Source organism: Strongylocentrotus purpuratus, unplaced genomic scaffold (assembly GCF_000002235.5).
Source record: "Strongylocentrotus purpuratus isolate Spur 01 unplaced genomic scaffold, Spur_5.0 spur5_contig_846, whole genome shotgun sequence".
Lineage (NCBI taxonomy): Eukaryota > Metazoa > Echinodermata > Echinoidea > Camarodonta > Strongylocentrotidae > Strongylocentrotus > Strongylocentrotus purpuratus.
In genome coordinates, this window is record NW_022145553.1 from 607817 (window position 1) to 618035 (window position 10219).

The window sequence follows — 10219 nt, forward strand, 5'->3', positions numbered from 1 at the left end:
TCTAGATACCGTCCGCCAAATAACTTTTGGGTATCCTCTCTTCAAATTGTTTTTAATCACTCATGCATAAAATATGCATGATATGAGTTTCGTCAAATGAAAGAGGAGGATCTAAGCTTTACAAATATGTGTCATTTATTAATTATAATTGTGATTAAGCTATGATAAAACATCAATAATTCTCGGTTTTGTTTTTTCTGGGACGCACTGTATTCAGCACTGTGCAGAATCAACAGGGCACAGTATACGTTTTATGCTGCACAAAGATTCAATCAGTTTAATCTTGGCCATCACAAGAAGTGGGTTATTGATGTAGACAAATGCTCATGTACCCTTTACAACTCTTTTCATGTAGGGTCTATGTTATTACCAAAGAAGAAAAAAAGCCAGTCAGTCACTCAATAGTGTCTGACAGTGAAGTCTAGCAAGTAAACAGTTTTCCTTGCATAATTTGAATATGAGGACACTGCTAACGTTTAAATTTCACAGATAGGACATACATGACAAAGTCATAATTCCTGCAAAGTTCTACAGCATTTGAGGTTGGCTGCAAAAGGGACATAGTACCTTTAAAGGGTAAAAGGTAGAGAGAGACGAGAGAGTTAGAAAGAGGGGAGGGCGGATGGAGAGAGAAAGAGGGGGGGGGGGGATGGAGAGGTATAAAAGAGAGAGAGAGAAGAGAGAGAAGGAGCAAGAGAATGGGGAAGAAGGAGGAACAAGGGGGAGAGGGGGAACAAGGGAAAGAGGGAGGAACAGGGGAAAGAGGGAGGAACAAGGGGAAGGAGAGCAGGAAGGGGGGGGGGGGGAGATATACATGTAGAAGGAGAAGGCAATCTCATGATTCTTGTCAGCATTCTAGAGTGATGGCAGGAGACAGGTAGTAAGGGAAGATGGAGGATGAATGAGGGATCAAAGGCCAATCTAATAAAAAGGAACTGAAAAAGAGAAAGAGAAAGAGAAAGAGGGAGTATGGGAGAGCATGAGGCAGAAAATGAGAGATATTAAAAAGAGAAGGATAATTATCTATATGATGAAGACAGAGCAACAGAAGGTGAAGGGGAAAATGGATCTGGATTAGGATCATTCTAGAAAGAGAGAAAAAGAGAGAGAGAAAGAGAGAGAGAGAGAGAGAATGAAATAGCTGGCTCATACAGTACATCAAATCACCATGCCACCCACTGACAGCAAGAAGGGTGTTAACCTGTCAACATAACAGGGAGCCTGACAGAGGAACAATGCCCTTCTTACTCTTAACAATTCTTCTACGAGGAGCAAAACAAAAATCAGATTGCATTTTTAAATTAAAGTTATTTACAGGGAAGAACTTAGAGGGCAGAGGCATCTATAGTAATACTTGAATAACATGCACTCGATTCTGCTGGGAACATATTTATGTGCAAGATGACAGATCAGAGAAGGGAGAGAGAGAGAGAGAAGGGAGAGAGAGAGAGAGAGAGAGAGAGAGAGAAAGAGAAAGAGAAAAAATTAATAGGGGGGGGGGGGGGTAGTGAAAGAAAAAAATGGGAGGAAACGTGAGGTAGAGAGGAAAACAGAGAGAGGTGGCACACATTAACCTAGATATTTTTGTTGTAAAAACCATCTCAAATAGTGGCACAGCAGGGAGACAAGTCTCCTGTCAAGATAAATTTGTCTGTTCAGAGCGACAAAAATAATAATATTAGGTTCTTGTACAGCCCTCATGACTGTCAAACCTGACACTCTGTGCACTCCACAGTTATTACACAGGATATAGCATGGCTGCCGGCATTATGGGGCTCTTTAGCATTTCAAAGAATTAATTCGGGCCACGTACCCATGTACCTCACCTGGGTCAGGTGTGGCAAATGGAGATTGATGCCTTGCTTAAAGACATTGGTGCTGCAGTGGGACTCGAACCGCAAACCATATGATCCACAGTCTAGTGACGTATCCACTAGACCATGACACCTACACATGTATGTGCTTACTGAACTTTTCATTTTCCCAAATCACTCATGCATGACTTTCCAGGCACCATTTTTTACATATCAGATTCGTTTTCATATCTTTCCTTTTCCGGTCCCATCTCCACTTTGCTAGATGCTACAGACTTATAACAAATTGGTCTAGATTGTCCAGGAGATGCGCTTTCATCTGCCGCATAGAAACACAGGCATCAATGCATGCATAGCGTTTTAATAATAGTTCACATTCAAGTATTTTAGCAGACATAGATTTTGCAACAAATCTGATGAAGCAGGAAACTTCAATGGTTTTAAAATCTATATTTTATCTTGACAATCCATCAAAATTTGGGGAGAAAATTACATAAAAATCTAATTTTGTAGATCGCAATCTAGATTGGGTTAGGATATTACTTTCAATTGCATGTCATTATTAGACCAATATGGATGAACATGTATATAACATTGATGAGCTTTATCTTCTTCCTAATAAAGTACCAACAAAGCTCTTCTAGCCACACATTAACATGTAGTTTTTTGGCAGGCACTGTATGTGTGAGCAAAGGGAGGTTTGATATTTGGATGCTCTAAATCCCATAATGCATTAAACTTCCTATATGCATTTGTTTGTAATTATGCCAGGCTTGCAGGCTGTATGAAATCTATTCTTTGAAATATTAGAGCATGTTGTCTGAGAATATTTTGCATTGATGCTGAATATTTTGTCAATAAGTTGATTATGCTATTCCATTCACACTTTCAAAAGTTATTTACTCCAATCCTTAATATGACATATTAGTCAGCTGAAATGTGAGCACAGCTACGGAAGTTAAAAATCTTCACACAACCCTTTATCCACTTGCATTTTTAGGTGATACGTACAAAGTCTACGTATCACCTATTGATTTCGTCAAGATTTTTATTATTAGGTGATACGTACGTAGACGTATCACCTTTTGATTTCGTCAAGATTTTTATTATTTATTTATTATTTATTTATTATTATTCTTCCTCGAATTTGTTCGCAGGATATCTCAAGACTGAATAAAGCCATTGGGTGGTATTCCGGTAGCGCGTACTAAGTTAGCGCATACTAAGTTAGTCCACACTTTTATGGAGTGCCAGTTGCCAACTCATTTATCCTGTACAGATTATTTTAAACCTTCAATGAAAAGTGTCCAAAAAATTAATTTTGCAATGAAATGGGAAGAAAAAGATAATATGAGTATGAACTGAATTTCAACAAAGTCTTTGGTAGATTATCTTTGTCATGAATATTGAAGGAGGAAGATGAAACCTAGCATTCCATAGAAGTGTGAACTAAAATTCTTGTTTAGTCTGGACTTAGTCCCGGCTTAACTTATGAGAATACCACCCATTATCATGAATCTTTCAATGATGATAGATCTTAGTCTAACTTAGAACTGCGTGACTTTTCAAGGACTCAAAGACATCGTGACGTCATCCAAGCGCCATTTTGTGAAAATCAACTAATGATCAAATCTTCATAACGGAAAGTAATTCTTCATTCATATTTATCACGATTAAGATCAATATCTGTCCGCTCAATTTTAAGTCAATAAACGTGCGCATACGCGTTCGTGCGCAAAAATTTAAAATGCTCTAAATCGTCTTAAATTTTTTTTGCATACGTTTCAGGCCATTTAAAGAATTTTGAAAAAAAATTGCGCACACGCACATGCGTGCGCGTTTCCGCGCGTACTACCATTTTGCAACATAGAATCGCTGAATTTTCTCTGTCATCATATTTGGCATATTTTTCTAAGCATTTTGATAACTTGTTCAGCTTTTAATAACGCAATGAGCGTCCGTCAAAGTTGGCAGCACGCGCGGATCTGCGTTTTCTTTATCCACAATACATGGACAAAATCATGCCTATACAAAAATCATTGTAACTCTTCAGAAAAGATGGGAACTCCAATATTTTTTTCATACTTGGGTAGATTATGAGTTGGAGATATGATTTCATGTCTCATTTGACCCTCAATTAACTCATAATGTCATCATAATGGCCTCCGAACTTAAAATTTAAATTTGCATATTATGACGTTTGCATATTTTTGGAAAATTGATTGTATCTCTGTAAATATTGAATGTTTTTCTTTCAAATTTATTTTTTGATATGTTCTAGCTGAGATAATTTTCTACAAATGCAGTGTCCATAATTTTCCAGTTTGACAAAGGTATCATGGCGTATTTTTGCGATTAAAGGAGGCATGTCAATTTTTCACATTTTGCGTGTATTGTCTATAGGACATGACTATTTCTCAAAACTGAATTCTACATTTCCGTCTTTTGCGAGCAATATCGATCATATGCCGGGATCATGCTCATATTTCACTTGCAAAGTAGGATTTGAGAATTCCATTTCCCGTTTACGTGTAATCGCTATGGGAAATGTTTGGGTATATCGGTAACGCACTTGACTTCAATTCTCGAGATCCATGGTTCGAGTCCGGGTGTCTCCAACAATAGTTGTCTTCACTTTTTTTTTTTTGACCTTTCACTGTACCATCTCCTTTGATTATTAAAACACGTAGAGTCGCAAATAATGTAATACACAACTCTATTTACTTTATTATTACCCTATTTTCACTAAATCCATTACTTTTTGCGTTTAATCCCTATGGGAGATGACTTTTTTCAAATCTGGATTCTACATTCCTGTGTTTTGAGCAATATCGCTGGTATTTCTGCTTGGATTTTGTTGATTTTTGAGTATGTTGTAGCTGAGACAAGTTTCCACAATATTTATGTAGACTATCTAACATTATCATGACGTTATCATATTCAAAAATTCAAACATAGGTGACATGTCAATTATTATATATAACAATCCTCAATCGAATACCTGAAGGGGGCGCTATACCACTTTTAATCATGGTCATCTGGAAGGCATTGTTGAATTGCATCTCTCTCTCTCTCTCTCTCCTCTCTCTTCCTCTTTTCCCTCCTCCTCTCATGTTCTGCCCCTCTCCTTTTTTGGTCTGTATCTGCATCTATCTATCTCTCTTCTCTTTCACCCTCACCCTCTCCCTCTCTCTCTCTCTCTCTTGCCTTGCCTTGCCTCCCTCTTATTCTCTTGGTCTGTCTCCCTCTGCCCTACAGTTGAAACTTGACTCATGGATAGACCATAATGGGAGTAGTAAACGAAAGATGAAATCGTGAAAATGCGTTCTTCATTATGTTACACATGAGCATACGTATCACCTAATTCGTCAAAGTGACGAATTAAAGTCTAGTATTTATTTTGTGTCTGTATGGAAGAATTTATTATCATTCTTCCATAAACTTGTTCGTAGGATATCTCAATAATGGAACAAGCCATTGTCATGAAACTTGGCCTGAAGATAGATCTTAGTCCAACTTAGAACTGCCTGACTTTACAGTGACGCCAGGTCATCATGATGTCATCATGACGTCAGTATGTGAAATGTCATTAATGGTCGTACCTCAGCCATGCAATATCAATTTCAATACAAATTTGGCATATAATCATGCTCAGGTCATGCGTCAGAATTTTAGCCCACGCACATGCGCCTTCCATTTCAAAAATTTAAAGTGCTTAAAACCCCAAACTAAGTTATTTTCTATACGTTTCAGAAACCAGGCTTTCAAATTGAAAAACCCCCGGAATGATCTTAAGGACGGCATTTGTTCCCTCTTGAAACGCCGAACATACCGCGTAGTGTGCAGCTGAATATACAATGGCGTCTTATTTTGCTTACAAGCGACAGATTCCTTTATTTTTGTATCGCTGCATTTGTCATCAAAATAAACCATGCGCGGGGTTTAGAGTGAGGCAATAGATTATACATTTAGCCTGACGGGATTGAAGTAAGAGAAAGAACTCAAGAGAAGATGAAAACACAGGCACTGAAAATGTGTGAGATGTCATGGGACATCGTCTGCTTTTTGTCTGATTTTGGAACTAGGGGATTAACATGGACATAATGCACTTGTTAACATGACCACATTATCTCTTATTCATTCTACCTCCAACTTTTCAGACTGTTTTCAAAACAATATCATGTGTGTCGATCATAGTTCTATGAAGCTCGATGTCTCATGGTAATTTAAGCAATCTAAGCAACAAGCAACAATTTCTGAATTTTTGCGGCAATCGTTCGCCTTTGCTGCTCTTTAATACTATAATGACGTGCAATAACAAATTGAAATTTCAGAACTCATGATAAATTCGTTTAACAGTTGATTCCACTTGGTTGATTCTATTGTTCGGGTTATTTAGCAGAACGAGATAGAAATTGACATTCTCAAGGCTAACGTTTTTTGCGTTAGTAGTTGTTCATCATCTCTACAATGCTATTTGAACAATATTTGGTGACAAAAGACAGCATTTCTATGTAGCGTCAAAAGCCGTCAAATAACGAAAAAACATGGCACATAAAAAGATCCTCATTACTGGGTCTGATTTAAAGGAAACTTAATTTGAACCCGGCCATATTCTGTCTCTCTCTCTCTCTGTTGCTCTCGTTTGTCATTTCCTTCATTTTCCCTCGCTTTCTTCATTCTTACCACGGAATATGTAATGTGTATGCACATGTATGCCTCAATCATTGAGAATATACTCACTAATATCGCTGAAATGATTCTTCTCCTACCCCTTTTTCTTCATTTACTTCTTATTAGTAGTTGTAGTTGTAGTAGTAGTAATAGCAGCAGTATCATAATAATAATTATTATTATCATTGTTTTATTTATTATTACAGTAAATATCGTAATTATAATCATTATTATAGTAAGTATGTGTTATTGTTATTATTCTTATAGTTATTTGTATGCTTCTTCTTCTTATCATTATTATCGTATACACAATACGTCATGTGCCAAGAATTTATTGCTATGATACATCCAAGATGTCTACCAAAACTGTCAATTCGTTGCTGAAATATTATCAAGCAAAAAGAAGGAACATTAGAATTTCTATTTTCAATTGAAATAAATTATATAGGAGAAATAAATAGAGAATACAATCATGATTTTGGAACTAGGGGATTAACATGGACATAATGCACTTGTTTACATGACCACATTATCTCTTATTCATTCTACCTCCAATTTTTCAGACTGTTTTCAAAACAATATCATGTGTGTCGATCATAGTTCTATGAAGCTTGTCTCATGGTAATTTAAGCAATCTAAGCAACAATTTCTGAATTTTAGCGACAATCGTTCGCCATTGCTGCTCTTTAATACTATTATGATGTGCAGTAACAAATTGAAATTTCAGAACTCATGATAAATTCGTTTAAAGAAAAGGTTGAGTTCTGGGAAGAAGTGAAAAATAATTTGTGAGCATTACTCATAATATTATGCAAGTGTGGAAGAAAATCAGTTAAGACATGTTCCCTGAAAAGTATGGCTCTTCAAATGCCTTCATATTCTAAATATGCATGTAACATCGTAAAAATCGGGGGGCTGGCTTTTTACGCCACGTGTTCGTGTAGTCCCATATACATCTTTCTGTGCAAGTGTTTGTAACTTTACCAAGACTTGGCCACATTTCTTATCATTTTGATGATTCCAGAACCTTGCAATACACACAAATTCTAATATGCTAGATGATCAACCTTTTCTGGTTGGTTCCACACCCTTTCTTTCACAATGCAATCGCATGACTGGAACTCAACTTCATCTTTAACAGTTGATTCCACTTGGTTGTTTCTATTGTTTGGGTTATTTAGCAGAACGAGATAGAAATTGATATTCTCATGGCTAACGACTTTGTGTTAGTAGTTATTCATCGTCTCTACAATGCTATTTGAACAATATTTGGTGACAAAAGACGGCATTTCTATGTAGGGTCAAAAGCAGTCAAATAACGGAAACATGGCACTCAAAAAGATCCTCAGTACTGGGTGAGATTTAAAGGAAACTTAATTTGAACCCGGCCATATTCTGTCTCTCTCTGTCGCTCTCGTTTGTCATTGCCTTCATTTTCCCTCGCTTTCTTCATTCTTACCACGGAATATGTAATGTGTATGCACGTGTATGCCTCAATCATTGAGAATATACTGACTAATATTGCTGAAATGATTCTTCTCCTACCCCTTTTTCTTCATTTACTTCTCCTTAGTAGTTGTAGTTGTAGTAGTAGTAATAGCAGCAGTATCATAATAATAATTATTATTATCATTGTTTTATTTATTATTATAGTAAATATCGTAATTATTATCATTATTATAGTAAGTATGTGTTATTGTTATTATTCTTATAGTTATTTGTATGCTTCTTCTTCTTATCATTATTATCGTATACACAATACGTCATGTGCCAAGAATTTATTGCTATGATACATCCAAGATGTCTACCAAAAATGTCAATTCGTTGCTGAAATATTATCAAGCCAAAAGAAGGAACATTAGAATTTCTATTTTCAATTGAAATAAATTATATAGGAGAAATAAATAAAGAATACAATCATGATTTTGGAACTAGGGGATTAACATGGACATAATGCACTTGTTTACATGACCACATTATCTCTTATTCATTCTACCTCCAATTTTTCAGACTGTTTTCCAAACAATATCATGTGTGTCGATCATAGTTCTATGAAGCTTGATGTCTCATGGTAATTTAAGCAATCTAAGCAACGATTTCTGAATTTTAGCGACAATCGTTCACCATTGCTGCTCTTTAATACTATTATGACGTGCAGTACCAAATTGAAATTTCAGAACTCATGATAAATTCGTTTAACAGTTGATTCCACTTGGTTGATTATATTGTTCAGGTTATTTAGCAGAACGAGATAGAAATTGACCTTGTCATGGCTTACGACTTTGGTTAGTAGTTGTTCATCGTCTCTACAATGCTATTTGAACAATATTTGGTGACAAAAGACGGCATTTCTATGTAGCTTCAAAAGCCATCCAATAACAAAAACATGGCAGATAAAAAGATCCTCAGTACTGGGTCTAATAATTTAAAGAACACTTAATTTTAACCTGGCCATATTCTCTCTCTCACTCGTTTGTCACTGCCTTCATTTCCCTCGCTTCATTCTTTCCACGGAATATGTAATGTGTATGTGTAGGCCTCATTATGTTAATTAGGGTCAATGGTCAAATTGTCTCAATATATCTTCCATACATCCATAATGATCAAGGCTAAACAGTAGAAACTTGACATATGGATAGATCATAATGGGAGAAGCATTTGATATAACAATATGACGTCGTGAAAATGCATTCTTCATTATGTAAATCATGAGCATACGTATCACCTAATTTGTCAAAGTGACAAATTAAAGACTAGTTACCATTAATTTTGGTTCCTAAAAATAGAAAGGCCCTCTCTAATTGGACAAAATTGGAGAGAAGACATGTGAATGACACAGAAAAGAGGAAATTGAACAAACCATTGTATACAAAGCTTGTTTAAAGGTGGGTGCAAATTTTCTGTCTCGGTCTTCCATCGAATGATGAGAGCAGATGAGAGTAAACACTTCAGCAGACCCACAATGCCCCGACAGACATCAGCCCAAAGCTATCAATTCATCATGAATACTAACTACAGTTGAGCCGCTAGATGTAATTAGCTTTTCAGACCACTTGACAATGAGGAGGGAGGGGCATAGTTTGTAGTCACAAACCCGCACAACTCCCCCCTCCCCCCCCCCCCCCACAAAAACAAAAAGATACCTAGAATGATCAAACACCAGTGTTTTTTCCATTAGTGAAAAGGGTAATTAAAAAAAAAATGATGGTTTATCACATTGTTTTATCCGCAATTTGAATGGTCCTATGATAGCAAACTCGACTGCTCAATGGGAAGGTCCTCATTGAATGCCAAGGCAACAAATGAACATGGATGAATTGGTTTGAGAATGATGGGTAGCTCTTCAAACCTAATATTCACAGGTGGATGATCAAACATTAATTGCCTTTCAGGATGATCTGGGGATAATTTCATTACTGATTAATATCAATCACTCATGATTGACATAAATACAGCAAAATGTATGATTAATATTTTGTAATTACAATGTTCAAGGTACATGCACACACACACACACAATATACATGTACTCTGAGTACAAATTTATATTGAAAGCAATTACTATAAGATAACTTCAATTAATTTGAAAGCACGCAGTTACCCCCAACCTGCCAACCTCTGGAGATCAAAAACTGTATTCATTAATCCCAAAAGTTGTATTTTACTGACAAAAGTTGTATTCTTAAAAAATAAACACGGACTGTTACGTGGATCAATGCCTCTTGCAGTTC